This window comes from Apteryx rowi, unplaced genomic scaffold, assembly GCF_003343035.1.
Source record: "Apteryx rowi isolate R43461 unplaced genomic scaffold, aptRow1 scaffold_5, whole genome shotgun sequence".
In the NCBI taxonomy this organism is placed as follows: domain Eukaryota; kingdom Metazoa; phylum Chordata; class Aves; order Apterygiformes; family Apterygidae; genus Apteryx; species Apteryx rowi.
The window spans coordinates 9622805-9643410 of NW_020450760.1; positions in this window are offsets into that span (position 1 = coordinate 9622805).

The window sequence follows — 20606 nt, forward strand, 5'->3', positions numbered from 1 at the left end:
GACCATCTGTTACAGTAGGATTTTGAGATCCTAGAGAGAATGGTTCATAATTCTGACACAATGTCCTATGGATAGCATAGAGCATTGTGGCAGATGGAAAAAGATGGATTTGAACAGATGGATCTGGGAGTGGTTAATGTCACACATACTGCTATACAGTGGGGCAGAGCACCCAGGCTAAATTCTCGCCAGAAGGAAAAGCCTGCAAATTGGCACTCTGAACAGTCACCAACTATTACCGAAATAATTCAGCTGAGAAGGCAGGACTGCTCACAGCACTGCGTATCCAGCTGCACAGGAATAGCCAAAGGCAGGATTTTACTTTCAGAGTAATAGGCCAGAGTGACAAACTGCGTAAATTGTTAAGGTATGAAACAGTTGATTATGTCTAGATTTATTTTGGATTGACTGATAAGGCTTCCCAAATGCCAACTGCTACCAGTCAAAAAAGTCATTCTGAAGTGATGGTGAGGCAATAAGTACATTAATGCCAGACTTTGCATGAAGAATGTACCTCTTGGTAATGCTAAAGGTTACAGCTGGATTTGCAATACAGTGTTTTCAAAGCAATATAGCAATACTTGAGATATCCCTTCCAAAAAAGCCTATTCAAATCATTGTCCGTAACAATGACACTGGTTTGAAAAAGTGAATCACACGGATTAAATATTATTTTCTATTTAAAATTTCAACTTGCTGTTACTAATAGAGTACTCATTCTTTGGAATAGGATCTAGTCCAAATCTCACCATGGTTGCTAGGAAGCTTTCCTTGCACTCTGATGGGAGCTAGCTTATGCCTTTTGTATGCTGCTGAGACAAAATGATGGAAGAGAGGAACAAATAAGATGCATGACTACAGTTACCATTAATCAGGTCTCTAATCTGTTTTCTGTTCAATTCACAAATTATACTAATAGAAGAGTTTTGGTCTGAGATGGTAATATTCCTGAGGTGCCTAATGCAGGGAGTTTCAGGCAAAATTCAGTTCTGGGTAGTGGTGCAAATTTCCAGTAACTCCATCTACTTAACAGAGTCTTTCCACTTAGAGCTCATTTTTTTGCTTCTCTTTGGACTGCAGATGGGAACTGTCATAATTCATCAAGTGTGTTTCTATCAGTCAGCTTCTTGCAGTAGTGGCATTTGGCAGTACAAATACGTGGACGGTTGCCTTTGCAGTCTTCGGGAGCCCTGTGAGGTGATTTCTTCACAAGTCTACTTGCTTGAGGGAAGAGAGGAATATATTTGAAACATATTAGAAATATATTTGCACCTGAATGATGTCTGCAGAAGCCTGTGTTGAGGTGCAGAGGTACCCTATGATTTATGATGCAGGACTTTAGCATGGGTATTGTGTGTGTTTGATAGCGCACTCTCACACATTCAGAGAAAGATCTCATGTGTTGTGTGTTCCTCAGTGTAGGCAGTAAGAGCCCAATTCTGCGAGGTATCAAGCGTCTGTTAGTAGAAGCTCAGCAGCCTCAGTGCTGTTAGCACCATATTGTCTTAGAGTCTGCTCTTCAAGGCTTCTGGATGAGCTATACTTAATAACAGGATTTCAAGTACCTCCTCTCAGGATCTTGGCAAACTAACTTCAGTTGGTGTTTCAGATGCTCAGAGCCACTCCAAACCAGCTTGTAATGAAAAATAGCATTATAAAATAGGCTATATTTAATACCTTTGTGCACTGCCAACTGTAATACAAGGTTCAAGAGAAGCTCTGAAAGCAGAAGGCAGATGCTGTGGAATGGCATATTGTTTGTATAGTCATATTTTGTACTTCCCTCCTTCTCCTTTCCCTTCAAGAGTTTTTTTTTATAGCTGGATTCCCCATTATCTACCTTCTTCCTTTATGCCTGTTTCATGATTCCCATTGTCCCAAGCTGCAGAAATCAGTTGTCTAGTAGCCTTGTCTATTTTAGGAAATCTAATGATTTACCTATAAGCAGAAAGGCACATGTCTGCATGGCTTGTAAGAGCAAACCTTTTGCTTCTAATAAAATATTGATTTCCTCTCATCCAGTAATTTATGTCTTCAGTTGGTTTGATCATGCACCCTGCTATTTTTTCACAAGAGATAGCAATCGCTGTGGGAGTTAAGGTCTTTTTAGAATACAAATGGGCTGCTTTTTTTTTTCCCCTGGATGACAATATATTCATGCACAGCTTTACACAGAGTTTTATTACAAAGAGATGAATCCCTGCAAGGCAAGCATTGTGGCCATACCCAAGGGGAACCCAATTTTATTTTTACATTTAACCAAATTAATTTATTGAATTAGTGCATACTATAGTTAAAGGTCACTATGTACACATAATTTCTAACAGTTACAGTTTCTTAGACGAAACCTCAATTGCCATTGATAGAAAAAATGAAAGGCAGCTTGGAGAGAATGGAGTTCTCCGATTGTATGCTGAGATGATGATTTCTTCAATACCTTCCTTATAGGCACCTTCAAAGTTTAGCACCTCATATTAATACTTTTTCATAAATGTCTGATAGCAAAGAACAAATCCAATTATCTCAGGACAAAAAAGTTATTTTCAGAGCTCTGTATTGTCTTCATGGCATCAATATTCTATAATGCTTGGTATTAGCATGGCATATGTAGTGTGTATATAATTGGACTACACACTGCACTGTATTTCAACTTTTATCATATTTTGATCTTTGTTTTAGGCAGTTTTATATTCACATGTGGTGATTGACCAGCGTAGCCATAGTCTTTTTTTTTCTGCTTCTGGTGCAGTTGCTGGTAATTCAAATGCTATTAGCAGCAGCAGTTTGCTAGTAATAAATACATGAGAAAATGGGTATTTTGGAAAGAATGGCCATTAAAATCTATGCTTTGATATTCATTAGAAAATAGCGACTGTGCTGTTGGCCGGTGTTTAAGATGACATAATCCTAGTTAACTAGGGGTGACAATGTGATACCTGTTCTATTCTGTCGTGGTTTCCTGTAATTCAGGAAAGGAAAGCAGAGGTACATTTTCTTGGCTGCAGTGATTCTCTGCAAAGCTATCTTGCAGCAATATTATGTGTCTGTTTGCACATGTATATCTGCATGCATGCCCCTCCCCAGCTGAACGGACGCAGCTCTCATCCTCGAGGAGAAATGATGCTTGACACAAGAAAAGAGCGAAACAACATCCCAGAGTGACAGCACGATAGGAGTGGGGGCTTTCTATGAGCATAGTGACTCTGGCCCAGCAGATGAGCCTCTGCCTTAAGGAAGAGTCCTGTACGCGGCTTAATATGAGTGACAGGTACAGCTATTGCTAATGTTAATTGAATAAATATGCTGCTCTGCACAGGATCAGACGTGTAACTTCTTCTAGTATCTGTTTCATGGGGTCATGTTTCCACAAGACCAGAAACTTCAGATACCTTCCTTGACAGACAAAACCTTCTGACACATATATTTCTCATTCCCTCTTGAAAGGCATAGAGTGAGAATGTGCAGGARGTCTATTTCTCTTTTGGTAAATTATACAACCACTTATTCTTGAAGTAAGATTGCATAAGTGCGAGATGAGAATGATAACAATAACATCAACAACAACAATAATAATTGTTGATGGGAGCTGTTCAGAATGTTGGCAAAATACACTTCTGAGATTAAAAACTAACCTGGTTCAGGCACTTCAAAGTATCCTGCAGTTACACAGTCTGAAGCTGAAACTGTGTTTTCTTGCAAAGGATTTCTATTCCCAGAAACTGAGCATGCTGCTGGTCCACCTGACTTATTATTGATTAGTTCTATTTTTGTTGCTGATAAGCATTGTTGGCATTGTTTACAACGACAGACCATAATAGAGTTGATACTAATTGAGGAGAGAGCATGCATCCTCCCTGGGTTCAGCTCTGGCACAAATTACTATTCCTGGATTGCAAGAGGGAAGGAAGAAGGTCATTTTTCAAAGTTTCTGAGAGAGATGTATAAATAGAACTCAAAAAGCCTTCATTTCCTTGTTTTAATTCTTGATTTTGTTACTTCATCTGCTAATGTGAAAATGGGTTTAGTCTGTGGGTAAGAATGACAACGAAAGAAAGCATCAGGAGATGAAAAAATGTAAAACTTTGCAAAAAAAGTAGTGTGAGCATGTCTTTAATACTTTTTAAAAAGTATGTATTTAGAATAATCTGAGGACACACAAATATATGGGGTACTGAACTAGGGATTACAAATGGATGATTGCCTCCTCTTTCTCTTGCCTACTGTACTGGCTAAAGGAAATCAGTGAGTTTCAAATTTTTCTTTTTCAGAAGACTTTGGTGACTTTAATTAAATCAAAGAAAGCTTCAGATAAGAGTGGTAACAGGCTATATACATACAAACTAACTTGTTTCTGAAAATTTCTGTGTGTTTCTGGTGGTGCTCTGAGACACTGATGAAAACTGTTGGGTGAAACTTAGAGAAGACAGTAAAGGAAGAAATATTCAAATAAATTGTGGAATAGACAAAAAAAGTTAGGATTTCATCATCTCCAACAAACAAAGAGAAGAATCCGTAAGAGAAAAGACTAGATGAGCTATGGCAGACACATCTTTCCTCTTTGCTATCTATGTCCCGTTCTGTCATCAAAGGACAAGTTCTGTAGTGCCTCAGACAAGGTCTGTGATGACTTGATATTTGAAGTTGTAACATGGAAACAGAAGAGTTTAGTGGCAGATATCACTGATATGTCAGCAGAAGAAGCACCCTCAGAAATGGCAGCTATGAAGCCTTCCCAAAGCTTCCTGTAAATGTCCTCACAACTTGCCCTCAGAAGTTTCTCAGGTAGATGTGTGCAGTGGTGGCCACATCTCCAACCCAGAACAGCCTGGAAGTCCTGTAACTGTGCTTTCTTGGCAAGTTTTACTCAAGGAATTTGCAAGCAATGGTGTGCTGACTCCTGAGGAAATTGGAAAGGCTTTTCATAGACCTCTCATCAAGCTCCATGGTCAGCTGCTCAGAGAACAGAGTGTCTAACTTCTAATTAGGTAAAGTCCATCTAATCCTTTATTGCCTCATTGCAACGCTTGCACATTAAGAAAACATTTTACAGCAAATAGATACACATTCAGTTCTTTCATCAATGCCATCAATATCTGAGTATATGAGAAAACTTCTTGACAATGAAAGCTGATTATGAAATAGCCATCTTAGTGATGGAAATGTCTTCACTTGGAACTTTTAAAACAAGACTAATGAACAGGCTGGAACAATCCTGTATAAGAAAGGAAAGATGGAGTCCTCTTTATTATTGTTTATATTGATTTTTCTCTCTTTTTTAATTCAATATCTAAGTTTTGAGTTGTTATGACTGGCAGAACTTTTTGAAGAACAAACTTAAACATTAAAAAAAGACAAATGATAACAAGAAAACTTTCATAACCATTGCTTAGACTCTTTAGTAATTGTGTTCTTACCTTATGCTGTCTTGTAGTAAAATCATTATGAAAAGCAAGTTTGCCTTCTTCATTTTGTTTTTATCTCAACCTGTTAGTAGTCATGAGTTATAAGCAGCCCTGCTTTTGCTTGTATTTTGTCTTGTGACAGTTTTTAGGCATTAGTTAATATGGATTAGGAAAGATCTTTTGCTCCTTGTGGGCGCACATCTTTGGTGCTTGTGTTCTTGTCCCTATTTTGTCCTGCTTTATATATTTTGGCTTTTTTAATCTTAAAAAGCTATTATGTTTTGAAATATGTTTTGCTTGAAAGGAAGTGAAGCCCCACACTAAATTTCCACCAGATCTCAGCAATTCCATATGTAGATGATGCATGTGATTTTGAGTATCCCTGCTGATTCTGTGCCCTGTGTTACATTTCCATACTAGACTGCTACCAAAAACTGGAATACCTTATTCAGCTTCTTGTCCAGCTCCAATACATGTACACTGCTTGCACAAGCTCACAACTCAAAACTTTTCTTCTCAGTACTTGAATTTGTTGGATCCCTATTAAAGAGACAAAGGACTGGAATACAAAACTTTTGTAGTCCAATCTTATACCAAAATTAATGCCATTAAGTATTATAACATGATATGCTAAATAATGAGTGCTACAGATGGAGCCCAGGTTGAGTTAAAGGCGGAGATGATACCTTGCAGGGTCAGATTTGTATGCTGTAATCTATCTAGTACAAACATGAAGTCTTTCTGCATAAACTGGGATGTGTTCTGTGCACAATCACAGATCACATTTCGTATTTTTTCCAAAGGTCTTGAAGAGTTCTCTTGTTTAATAAATTAAAACATTTGTTTCTCATCACTCTGCCTGAATCCCATGTCACCTTGGAAAGCCTGAAAAAGACAGGAATGAAGAAGGAATAGAGGCAGTAAGGGAAGAGAGTACTAAAAAAGATGATTCTTTCAGCATGATGTGTGCATGCTTGGGGCTCATCTATTGCTTAGGAGGATGGCAGAGAAGGCCCAGATTTTGATTTTGACTTTGTTTTTTCAAACAGTGAGAAATAAGAGAGAAAGACAAGATTTGTCAACGCCAGGCTAGAGATCCAGGCTGAAACTTCCTAATAGAGTTAAGGCTGTTGATACAAGAGCACCTCTGTGCAGAGCAGCTCAGTCTCCATAACCTTTAGTGAGACCACCATAAGCTGGGATCCTTAGATAGGCAGAGAGTTAATTGCAGGCTTATTCCTCCCCAAAAAGCCAAACAATTCAACCTGCATTTTCAAAAAATTACAAAATAAAGAGCTAGAATTTGTTATCAGTATACTGTATCCTCTAGTACAGGAGTTTTACTCTCTCCTATATATGAACTGCTGTATATCAGAATCCTTCTGTATGCAAACCAGCCTGCTATGCAACATTTGCTGCTTATTCAAGGAYAACAGAGAATTAATCTGGGACTGTAAGCATATTGCTCGTGCTGCCTCTTCAAAACAAAATCTTTACTCTTTATTGCATGGATGGGTTCACAAAGCCCAAGCAAGATAGATATTGAGGTGGAACTAGTATAAACTGAGCTTCCCCATCCTTCTAGGGCCAATGGGAATTGAAAATACTCCGAAATGTGCTGTGACTGAGACATGCTATTTGGCTAATAATTGAGTGTGACGTGCACGGTCATTCAAAAACTGACACATGTACAAAATGCTGCTGTTTTGCCCTGTTACTGGTCAGGGAGGTGTTACATGTTTTCTTCTGCAGACTAAGGACAAATAAAAAGTCACTGACTATATCTTGACAGCTCTCCCCCCTTTTTTTTCTCCTGATGTACCAGAAGATATGAATCATTGCAGCAGTGAACAAGTTGTGCCTGTTGTGCGTGTGGTTCAGAACGTAGCCGTGTCTCTTTGGAGGGCTCTACAGTGTTATCTCTTCCCATTATTTCTGGTTAATAATTTTTTTTGTTGGATTATGTGACAAATAGATCAGTGCACTTGAAAGGGAAACTATTTAAAGTGCTCTCTGATAAAGTAAATTAAAACATTTCTCCATTTTACAAAACAGAAAATTTAGGTCAGAGATCARATTTGTCTTTGCCTACATTCAGGCAACTCATTGACCGTACTGAGATTGTGCAGATGAATGTCAGGGCTGAATGTGGTTTGGTAAAGCTGAGATGCGGTTGTTTGTCAATCGTGCACTAGGAACTAGTGCTAATTTACTTAGAAAAGCCATGTGTGTATTTTTCTGACTTTAGACATCTACTCTAGTTGCTCTTGCAGAAYCCATAAAACTCTGTGTAAAAGAGTTGTAGTCTATCATGATTTGTTCATCACTTGAAGTGAAAAAAAGCTATAGTGGGCTGTCAAAGGACAGGTCAGTCTTCTAGATGCTCGCAGGAGAATTTTAGAACAGAGCAAAGATCATTAACACTCATTAACATTTACTGATCTGGGGCTCAAGAGAGTGGAATTGCATGACTATAAATGCTGAAATCTTTTCTATGGCACTTTTTATTGTCAATAATGCTGCTGATGCATGAAGAAGGCAGAATATAGTTTGGCCTCAGATGTCTAATTGAAATGGCAGGGCTTTTACAGCAAGGTCTGACACAAATAAATAATATAGTTAATAATGGGAAGTATTCTAAGTTGTAAAGAAATGGAAAAGTATTGAAGAAAGCATCTTAATGAAGGAGAATCGAGAAGGGTGTAAAAGAAACCTTTCAGAATGAGAGCACAATGCTTGGTTGTGGTCACACAAGAAAAGGCAGAAGGTGATAAGAAGGTAAAGTAAGCCAATGTAAAGTAAGCATGAAATACCCTAAGACAAAGATTTCTGCAGAAATGCAGAAAGTCAGTTTCTGTGCATAAAATGGCAGCTATCCGGATAAGGTCTGGTTCCCATAGAGACTGTTGCCAGCAGTCCTGCTCCTTATGAAGTGAAGCACTAAGGGGACATATTCTTGGTGGCATTTAGATACAGAACCTTGAAAAACAGAATATTCACAAAAGTATTTACACACTTGATTCCCACCAAAGTCATCCTAAAATTCTCAGTGTCTGGGATTATGACACTCCTTGGTGCCATTATCTAAACAGAAGCCTTAACTTCAAATACTGCTATCTCAGACAGAATACCTGTCTTAATACCTGACTTAATACCTATAATAAGACACAAATCCTTCCTAGTCTCATGCCTGGTTTATTTTTGTCCTGGTCTCCAAACTTCTCTGGCAAGGCCCCAGAGTGGTAGCTAAGCTAAGAAAACACATAGAGGCAGAGGAAGATTTCCTGCAGCATCTCTTGGTGCTTTTACGTGAGCTAACTTGATGCCAGAATGATTTAAGGGGTATTTCTCATACTTTTTTGTAGAAGCACAGGCATATAAGGTCCTCCCGGAAATAGGAAGCATCTCAGCTATAGCTTCGTGAAAGGCAGGGGCACTTTATGTTTCCTGAAGTGCCAGCCAAGTACCTCTGTTCCCCAGCAGAATTTGTTTTTACTGTAGTAGTAGACTTGTTTAGAAAATTTGGTCTGAAATTTGGTGGTTGGAAATTCTGTCACTGGAGAAAATGGGATAGCCCCATTGACTCTAAATTTTCATATCTTGCCACTCAGATTCATTGCTTTCCACACCTCACTATTACTGCCATAAGCAGTCAGATATGGAGAGACCAGGCCAGGAAATTGGGCAGTTCTTTTTCAGGGAGATGCCCATGCTAACCTGGTGACTCCTGCTCTCAGGTACTAGAGGAGCCACTGATGATAAAAAAACAGTTCTAGGACAGGGTTAGACATCCCTTTTACAAATTACATGAAATGCATGTGAACTATACTTTATATCACTCTCCTCAGTTTCAACATTAGTAGGGGAAGATTCTCAGCCCAAGAAAATTGCACCAATTTCAGTATGCTGTGCAGGACAAAGACAATTTTTTATTATCCATTTCTTTCTTTTTACCAACACAAGCCCATCTTATTCTCTTTGGCAATTCTTTATTTTTCTGCCTTTCATTGCATAGAAGAAAAACTATCCTGTTTTAAATAGGTAGTTATTCCTGCCCAACACAGCACCCTGCAGTTATTCATACTGTGTTTATTCCCATATAATTATTAATATGATGTAATTGCTCAGCAAGATTCTTCTCATTATCTCTTCCAAATGAAAGCAAAATGAACTTGCAGTGAGCTACCAAAGAGCTAAAGCAGTATGTGGGAGAGCAGTAGGATGCTGAAAGGTTAAGGATCTGTCCTGCTGGCCCTCTGAGCCTGCAAACGACAATTTTCCAGTAAGTGTGCACCAAGCCGAGGGCTGAGTGACACCTAGCATTTACTAGTCTGCAGCTTCCCTGAAATAAAAGCCTGACACGAGCTGATGGAAAGGGCCAGAGCTCCCCAAAGCAGCTACAGGAGGCTTTATTATACAAAGGCTAGCTCCCCAATGGATGTAAAGCTCCCTGCCCTAGGGGGATTCATGCCAGTTTGCCACAGCCTGAAGCTCTTTTCTTGAGCCTTAACATGCCCAAAAGGCTTTAAAAAGATCTGTTCCTGACTGCACAATATAGTCAAATGAAAGCCCAGTTTCTAGCAATTGATTATTGAGCTGACTTCCCTGAGGGCATTTCTTGTGCAGATTATTCATCTATAGCAACCCTGAATTTCAGCTAAGTGGAAGCAGAGGGCCACAGTCTCAACCCATCTACAAAAAGGAAGGAGCAGCTCTTCTGGACTGCAGAAGATCGATATTTGACATTTGATTCTTGTCTGCTGTGAAACTGATGCCTGGAGTAACCACTTAGGATCTTGTGAATGCTCTGCTTAAAATAAATGAATAAATAAAATGTGGTTCCCCTCCCCAGCCACAGAATAATAATTCTATCCAATAATAAGAGTTTTATTCTGAAATAGATTTGTTTTTATTTCAGAATAGTATGGCCCCTGAAGGAAATATTTGAAAATAAATAATATTGGAATAATCTAGTGGAATAATTATGCCAAAACTGAAGGGTATTGCTGGTCAAATGTCCCTATACAGTGTTGCCTTCATRTACATTTAAAAAAGATTAAAATACAGTCTTTTTACAAATCTTGTTTCATACCAAGTATATTGTTGTACATCTAGGAAAAAGCCTTCTATATTGAAGTTTTCTTGCAGGAGTTTGTGAACTACTCAGGCTAGAATGGAAACAATTAAACTTCATGCTTTTCATAATGTTGTATAAAAAACTCCTCAATAAACAGAAGTTCCTGTAAAATATTCAAAGTTATGTTAATTGTGCTTGCACTGTATGGGTGACTGGACCAAATTTTCTATAGTCTTGTAGATTTATCAGACTGTTAAACAGGTGCTACACTCTGGGCTTGCTGATTATATAAAATGGCCTTTTTTCTGATCACACATAATTTTACCATCTTTGGAAACAATCATTGCCTGAGACATCTTGAAAAGACAGCTGAACGCCCTTCCACTCCCCCCAATAACAAAAGGCATTTTTGTTTTTCTGTTTGAGGCTTTAGGCTTTCATTATCTTTACGGAAAAGGAAAACCAGATCATGAAGTAGATTAGAGTTCTCAAGCTAAATGAGTGATAATAATGGAGAACTCTGAYGCCTCTTGCCAGATCGTGATCAGAGTGACATGAAATAGGGCGATACAGTACACTAGTACAGGATTAGTGCAGTACAATACAGCGGTGGGCAATCAAGCACGTACTGAAGAACGTGTAGATCCTCACTGAACATAGACTGGAATAGCTTGACTGGGGAATTTTAGAACCCACTCAGTTAATTGCATTACATGATTAGAAAATACAGAGACAGACGTTTTCATCAGTGTGGTCAGACTCTGCCTGGTTATTGCACACTATAATACCAAATGGTTGGAGTTTTATTAATAAACTCCTATAAAATATCTTCTATTTATGCCAAAGATTCTCATTTTCATTTAAATAGGAAAGCAGATTGAGACCTTTTGGCAGGTGTCCTGGCAGACCACAAAATCAATACACTCATCTTTTTTCTTGTTAAACAGAAATGCAAAACATTTGACCTTAATGTCTCGTTTGATTCAAATTGGAATGCTTAATTGTGGCTTTGAGTTTTAAAATATTCAAATCTCCAAAATATTAGCAAATTTTCTTTGTTTCAAATAATCTGAGATGTTTGTTTTAGAAAATGACAGAATGAAAGAGCACTGCTTTTCCAAATACTCCGTTTTAAATTTTCTGGCTGCAATTGATCTGAATTAATAAATGTTTTTGGTTATTTATTAATTTTTCTTAGAAATAATCTATTTTCTTTTGCATATCCCCCAAAAAGAAAACATGTAAAAAAATCCAATAGTTGCATTGCTCTTAAATGGCTATAAAAATGAGAATCAATGTATGCATAGACAATACATCACAAAGAGCTTTAAACCCTTAAAAATGATCTCTTTGAATTTTTGCCCATAGGTATATTTATGCTATAAGCTATTCTGCATGGTACCTCTCTTTCATGTGGAAGTCAGAGACCTCACACAAATGGTGAATTTAAGACTGTTCCACCATTCACAACATTGTACTATCATCACAGACACAACTGTGAGGCTTTGATGCATGTAGGGAACTAGAGGGACAACCTGTATGTAAAGGACGTGCATCCACAGCCCATCACGGCCTCATGATCTCTGTGTCACAGAAAATACTCGGTCCTGCATATGTCCTCCAGGGACAGGTGTTGGGAACTGCATGGATCACAGATCTTGGCTCCATGATTCTGATCTGAAGGCTGGTAAAAGGGTATTTTACAGGGCTCCTCAGTGAGCCACGGCCAATCATGGTAACAGTAATGAGGCTGCGTTGCTCTCATATGCAGGTGCTGGGTGCTGGCACTGTGGTGGGATGTCACCAGCTGCACTGCTGATAGTGGTGACTGTGGGTACAAGGAGAATAACCAAGCTGACCAGAACTGTGAAGTGCTCTGACCATGTTTTGGGGAAGGGTGTGGATTTGCAAAAGTCCATGTAAAAAAATCATTTTCAGCTATGCTGTTAGTTAGTTCTYATGAAAGAGTGAGGAGAAAGCAATCTGATGTCTTGTAACAGCTGAAGAAAGGCAGGATAACATGAATGCATCTCATTCTTGTGTTCCCTCATTGGAACAAGTCTGTCTGTGCTGAACCATGTTTTCCAGGTTTCGTATCGGAACTCGTATGTTCTTAGTTAATATTTTAGGGATGTGAAACCTCACTATGCCTGGGAGCTAAAAGATGAGATCATTTGGGGGATGAATTGGGGCAGTCTTATCTGCCATGGCAGGAGAAGTAGTGGGTCATTGAGAAAGCACAGGGCCAAACTGGAACCCTTGTAAACAAACTGGTACAAACTGCAACTGCCTAAATTCAGAGATGAACCCACTGACTTTTTGAAAAGGTGCCTCCAAAGAAGAGTAGATGTAGTTGAATTTGGTTCCAGGACTTAGTGATATCCCAAATGCAAGAGGCTCCTGCCAGAAAAAAAAAGAACAAAGTTTCTCCTTCCTTCTCTAACAAACTGAAATTTTAAAAAGGGGTAAGACCAGACAAGATGATCTATTAGAAGAAAAGCTGGAAAGACAGAAGGAATATTTTATCTTTATTCTTCATGTTAACAAGTACTGATCTCACTATGCACCATGTCAAGGTTTAAAAGAGAAATTTAATTTAACCTCTAAAGACAGTCTGAAACTGTGACATAACTGTAACACACAGAGCAGCTTCTTTTGGTTGGTATAACTACTTTTGCTGCATGGAGAAATTGCACCTCAGCAGGCTCTGAATATCTGCTCTCACAGGTTTCTCAGAAACCATTCAGACCAAGTTAATGTTATGTTTGAAATCTTGTACCTTTCTGAGCAAAGCTGAATTATTTGGCTATTGTCATTTCCTGAAATTCAGCATGAATTTAGATCTGCATGATAGTATTTCATGGTAAAGATGTAAAGTTTATTCTATTGAACAACTTTTTACGTTAAAACCACATTTTCTCAGTGACTTCAGTTGTAAGTTCTTCAGAGAAGTAACTAACAAAGACAAAAAAACGCAAATAACAGGAAACATAAAAAGGGATTAAAAAACAGAAAGTCATCTGTTGGTTGCATTAAAAAGGAACCCAGGTTACACAATGGCAGTTTATCATGACATTGCAGGCCTCTAAACTTAGCAGTGGTCGACTCTGGAGTTCATTCAAGTTCTCACGAAATTCTCTTGAATTCTGCTTGCAGAGTTCATTGAAGTAAATGTATCCTTTCTGACCCAGGCAAAATACTAATGCTGAGTGAGGCTTTTTTTTTTTTTTTTTAACATAGTACGACACTTCTCTGTATTGTGCAGTTGCTTAGATTAGTGACAAACATGTGAGTAGAGAGTATTTTATAAATGTTCTTTTGGACATATAAGGGAACAAGGTGGAGCAATATAGAAGAATGAACTTGGGGAAAATACAAAGGAAAAGAAGGGAATGGATGTCAAGGTTTAGTGAAATGGAGGCAGAAGGAAAAAGAAGAAGTTATTGGATGGACTTGTACTAACTATCATTTTTTGTTACTGTTAAATTAAAGAATTAAATACACATGATTGGACCAGCAAAATGAGAGTTGATGGTGTACTATAGGGTGTCATCTGCATTTTAGTGGCCAGGTAGGTCCTGATGGTAAAAAGAGAAAGTACATATTATCATTCAACACAAGGTTTATTAATTGATTTCCTTGTTTTACCTGGATACATTTGGAATCATCTCAGAGAATCACATTATTGAAACGTATTTTTTTCATATGAATAATATAGCCTAGAATAAAAACTGAGCACAAAGGAGCAAAGCTAATAAATGCTGAGAATTTAATTCATTCCATACTGCTTTCTGAAACACATAAATCACTTCAAAATAAAGATCAAAGTTGTTTAAAATGTTAGCTAATTGATGAGTCTTTTGACTTTTAAGGTTGAGGAGATTCATAGTTGCCACTGAACTAATGGAAGAGGCTTGTGTAATTGGTCTGTCTGGTCTTATTACATTAAGAATACCAAAAACATGGCAAAGGATAAAGAAATATCGTAGTTAAAGAGTTATAGTGAGGAGAAGAAAGTACTACCATTGACAAAACTGTAATTGAACTGGTAATACAGTTAATAGAAGGAGCAGGCCTAGTCCTCCTGGGAAGCAGGTGTGGTGAGTATAAAGCACCCGAAACAGGTTTATTCTAATGTGAGCTCCTTGGAGAAGACTGGGGAGAACCAGTATTGGTCAAGATAAGAAGCTGGATATTGCAGAGCTAAGTGATGGAATAGCTTAACACCAATATAGCAATTGAAAAGTCTGATTGTTGAGAAAAGATAGGGATGGAAGTGGTTCACTATATTTCAGGGAAGTGTGTCTGCAAAGAAAGAAGAATGGGTAAAATGGGTAAAACATGAATCTGCTTAGGGGGGTCATTCAGCAATACAAAACATATTCTAATGTACTTTGAGACTGACAGTAAGAGAGCTGTAACCTTGGGAACTCAACCGCTATAAATTCCTGAGGAGAGGAGCTGACCGATCGCAGGATGAATAAATACGAGGGAGGAGGGAGACATAATTAAACAAAAAAGTGTTACAAAGTAAAGTAAGTATAAACCAACTGTTAATAACTCTAGGCTGGAAGAAAGCTTGTGACCATCAGTGTTGGACATTTTGATTTTTCTTTTCTTTCAGTCCCCAGGTCTGATGATCCACACCCTTACAGCTTGCAGCAGCTCGAGACAGAGTCTGAAAGGATCATGATAGTTCACCCCACCTTCAGTGAAACTCAGGGCACAGTGGCCAGCTCTCTTTTCTTCTGCATAAAAACCACATCTTTAAGACAAAATTTTTGTGCTTTTCTGATCACACCTCATTCTGTAAATCCTGGCTAAACAGACCAAAATCGCCACCTAGTGAGAATAGTGTCTCAGTTCACTCATTTCAATCTGTTGCAAATAAAATAGAAATATGCAATATTTTGCTACATTTCTCTGAGTGAAAGTGCTTCAGAATGCTTTGCAAGAACAAATTAAGCATTTAAGCAAAAAATGAATTTGCAGAGGTGGTAGGAAAGCAGGCATTCTCCAGAAGATAATATGTATCCAAGCACAGAGATTACTACTACCTTCTCCTGCAACCACAAAGCTGGCTCAGACCTTATAAAAAGTAGCTGCTTTCAAATCTTTAAAAAATGCCTAGCAAATCAGGTTCATCATAGTGTTGAGATTTTATTAAAAATAATGACATTTAAAACATAACTTATTTTGAGTTCTTTTTTCCTCTCCTACATTTAAGCATTTAATATTCACCTTCTCAAGATTCTTTGCGCATTGATAAACACAAAAAAAAACAAGAAAAGGAAGGGGAAAATACCTGAGAACCTCCAGATACAGAATCCGTGACTTTCAAATGAAATTTAAATTTTTCATATGAAAAATTTCTGAGGAACTCATGAGTGTAAATAACAGTGAGACAGCCAGAATTTGCTGKKKTTTTTTTTCCAAGTTAAGTTATCTCTCTTTACTTCTCTTGGTCAAGATAGAGTTATGGTGGTCATTGCTAATAAATATTTCTACAACTTTTTGAAACTCTTTATGTCAGGCTTATCCAAAGTCAAATTTTGAATCTACTGGTGAAGTAGCAAGGAATCTACCAGCGTAGTAGAGATCCCCACCCCCCCCCAAAAAAAAAAAACCTTTAGGACTGAATTTTCCCTTTCCAAAAGGAGCCAACTTTAAACTGCTAAATGCTTAAATCTATCTCTGGTGTTCCACAAAACCAAATCATCCTCAAAGTGTGAATGCTACATTTAGTGATGAAATGTGCTACTCATACAGAACATGGGGAGTTAGAGCAGCTGCAAATTTCAGCTTTAAATGCTGAGTCACCAGGAATGGCTTTGGAATACACTGAGTATTTTACTACTTTTGTTGCATTATGGGTTCCCATAGCAACACATGGACTGGGTTGAGACACCACTATTGTGCACCAATGGCCGTGCAGACAGGCAGGAAGATTAGCATCAGTCATGTCAAAATAGAGGTCCAGAAAACTGCATATGGTCTATCACACATTTCTGGCACTAATTCTGCAAAAAATGCATGTGAACAAATAAAAATGTAAGGGATAGTGAATGCAGGATTGCTCTTCTGTACCATATCTTCATATGAAGCTTTTTCTCAACTTGCTTGTGCTAGGCAGAACCTGTATGCAGGTTCGCTGCTTGAGCTGTGAGCCAGGCACATGTGCACACTCTCTGCAGGCCAGGATGGAGAGCTCACTTCTGCCTGCATGGGGTTAACATGAATGTATTACCAGGGCTCCTTAGTTTGATCTTCTCTGCATTCACCTGCTGCACAGCATTCTGAGACAGAGCAGAAAATTATTTATGGTGCTGCACTCCATGAGGAAGAGCAAGGAAAAGATGGATAAAGCCATATGTCTATTCTCTCTTGTTCTGAGTGTAAGATTAATCTCAGAAATTGCTTCATAGATATTTTGCACTGTTAGAGTTCTTGCCCTCGAAGAAGTAGGGCTTTTTACCTCATTCAGGAGTCCTTGGGTCGCCTAAGGTGAAAAGATACCTCAGAAGACAGGTTGCCATAGGCCAGCCCACTTTGTGAGACCTTGAGACTCTAACTAACCTGTAGGGATGCTGAGGTATCAGGGGAAGAAGAGGAAAAGTTATTAAACAGGCAGCAATAGTGGGAAAGAGCTGTGTCCTGAGGCCTTTGGTTGCACCTTCTCACACCTGCTTATCGTCTGTTGTGTGTCCGGATGGAGGAAAGCTGAACTGGGAGGGACTGTATGAACTGCAGAGTCAGGAGGGTGACCCCCATGTATGTGCTCTACTGATTTGATTGAGTTTTCCATCTGGCACCCGCAGTTAGTCTGTTGAAGGGAATATGAGGGAGAAGATACTTTTTCCCTGTCTTTTGCATCCCAGCCTTCTTCCTTTCTGCCCATTGAAGTGGAGCCACTAATCTTGCAACTTCCTCAGAAGAGACACTCCATCAGCCTTGCCTCCTCAGTCTCACCACTTCACCTCCTTTCTAAGGATGTGAGCCAAGGTGATTCTGCCCAGACCAGGTTAACAGGATGAACTGCATGTTCCTCACAGTGTCTCAATCTGACAATGCCACATGTAATTAAATTTTGGGGAAAAGAGAAGATTAAGTACAGACCTCTCCTTTAGACTGTGGCTCTCTGGCTTTACTGCTTGCCATGGTATCTACAGAGGTACCCATTGCTCTGCCAGAAGTAGTAAACCAAGGGGACAATTTTTCCAATACGTTAATGTATTCCTGAGACAGGGCTGGGATCTAGATACAATTGGGCTCTGCACTATAGTGCTAGAAATGTGAAATAAGAATGCTCCTAGGTGTGATTTTTCATGCAGGGTGGGAAAAAGAGTCATTTCTTTGCAAATTAGTTGTTAAAAGGGAGGAAGCTTTTAAGGATTAAATTGCCAAAGAGGATAAGGACACAGTTATTCAAGCACAGATTTGAGGATACTACCACCAACTCTTGGAAAAAGCTCATGAAGGTCATTACTTGTGATAAATGAAATTCAGTATCTCATCTGAAAGGCAAAGTGCCACAACTAGGTGATCTAAAGAGCCATAACAAGGCATGAGCTGCATCCCTGACTTATTTACTTTAGTTTCATATTTAATGAAAATAAAACTAGACATGATGTTTATACATACATTTATATGTGATTGGATACTAGTATAGTATCTGACTGAAATTGCTTTTACACAATTTGCCACCATCTCAATGTTTCATCCTTAACAGATTTTGAATTTACCAGGAAAATACAAAAAAAAAGCAAAAAAAGAAAAAACTGAAAAAGAATCTTTTATCCCTGCTATTGAACCTTTAGCCAAGTAGTTGCTATAGCAATAATATTTCTCAAAATACTATATTTAAAGAACCAGCTCCTGAGAATTACCTCAGCTCTTGCGAGACATGGTTGGCTGTGTCTTGCACATAGCTTTGTAGTATTGGTTTATCTCTATCGGGCTTTTAACATCTAAGCTGATACAAGCTTTTCTTTATTGTTTGCTGTTTTTTTCCTGAAGCCCCAGTCCCGAACGGAGCTAACATCTTTCTAGGATATCACAGGATATTAGGTGAAACAGCTTTGTCACTATTAATTCACAGCTGAGCAGGCAAAAACTCCCTGTGACAGCTTAGGCGAGCGACCTTGCAGTAWATACAGCCCTTGTGGTAGAGCAATAAAAGAGAAACAAAGGAACCTTTCAGATTAGCCCGCGGCGCTTCGCTGCCTTTCCCGCCGTCCTCGCGGGCCTGGGCAGCGCTCAGCCGAGGCGCCGTGTGGGTCCGGGCTGAGCTGCGTCTCGCAGGGCGCCAGGGCTGCCAGGAGCCGCGGTCTCGGGCAGAAGGACAACGCTGGCAACTGGCGGCATCTTGCCTCTGGGTGAAGCCGCTGCTCCTGGCTCCCGCCGAGAGCACGACCATGCTTCGCTTTCCTTCCTTCCTGCCCATACTCATGGCAACGCCTTTGCCCCTTCCTTGCTCTCTGCAAGTGTCTGGTTTGCCTTTGCGGTCGCACGGCTGCCAAGCACGCTAACACTCCCTCTGATTTTCCCTCTTTGTGCTGCGTGGAGAAAGGGAGCCCATGAACGAGCTGCTGTTTTACCGTCTTCGAAAAAGGGGAGCAAGACAAGAGATGACACTGGTTACACTGGGAAGTAATATGAAAAGTGGCACATGGTTAAGCTGTGGCACAGCGCTGCTTGATTTACTGGCATAAAATGAAGAGTGACAACTGCTGAAGATTGTCACTGGAGTAATCAGAATTGTATTAGTAATGCAGTGGAAACAGGAAGTGGAATATTTTAATCTTATAAGTCAAGTTCACACATCTCTCTCAGCTACTCTGCAGTTAGATGTGTTAAAGACTCAAAAATGGATAGGCAAGAGTCTCTGCTAGTCTTCAACCACATGACTCAGGACTAACCCCACTGACAGGAAGAACGCAAAGCCAATGTGGAATTTGCATCAGAAAAGAATAATGGTCTGCACCATGAATACAGTGAGGCAGATCATAGATAATGTCCTAGGAGAAACAAATTAAATGAAATCTGGAACTCAGACAGCTGAGTCACCACAGTTCACTGAAAAGCTCATGCCTTATGAAGCTGAGCTATACCTTTAAGATAGACTTTGGACAGGTGGATTCTGCTTTAGTGAATTATTGGCATATAAAGCCACCTCTGCTGTTACTGTGCTGACAACAATACTATTTGGCACTGACATTTCCTACCCTGTAGATGTTAACTAAATTACCACCACAGCCCTTTTAATTATCCATATTCTTATTTTATAGATTGGGAAGTAAGATAGGAAGAACTACAATGACTCACTGAGGTTAATGCTTTTAGGCAATGTCCATCAGGAAAGCCGGAATTTRAATGTATGCATTCCTTCGTGTCATTAAATAGACCTTTGGATTTTATAGGCTCTTCCCTATAAGGAATCTCCTTGCTTTAAAAAAAAAAAAATCCTGCAAATTTGTACTTGCTTTTTGCCTGCAGAGCCATCAGGAATTCTATGCGGAATATTCAATAACAATGTGTAGCATGGATTTGAGCCTGGATGAAGACACTTACCTTTCACTATGCTGCTTTTGCAACAGCCCTCTCTCCTATAACACTGTGTGGTTCTAAACAGAACCATATGGTAAATTTGGTCCAGTTGAGACAAATAAATTTGGAGAGACACTGAAAAATATGTATACTTTTAGCTATGTAAGAACAATCAGGCAAATGCTCAAATGATTTGAAGTACAGCACATTGTATCTCTACATCAAAAAGTTTCCTTATCTCTCCAGAAGGCTGCAATTTGAGCAGGAAGACTGGACATTTCAAAATAGCCTAAGGAATTAGGTGCCTATGTTTTAGGTACCTATGTCACAAAATGATAGCATCCCTAACTTAACCTGAGCTCATTTGTGAAGCCTAGCTTATTTGCCTGTTGTTGTTATTGTTTTCCTTTATCTTGAAGTGGATTAGAAGCAATACAGGGAGTTAATATAGAAAGTGATGCTATAAAAATGTCCATACACAACATAAGCTGATCCAAAGTAGGGCCTTCATAAGCAATGGTGGAAAATTAAAAGCTTATAAAATCTCAGGGGCAAATTTTATGGAAATGAAGCTCTTGGCA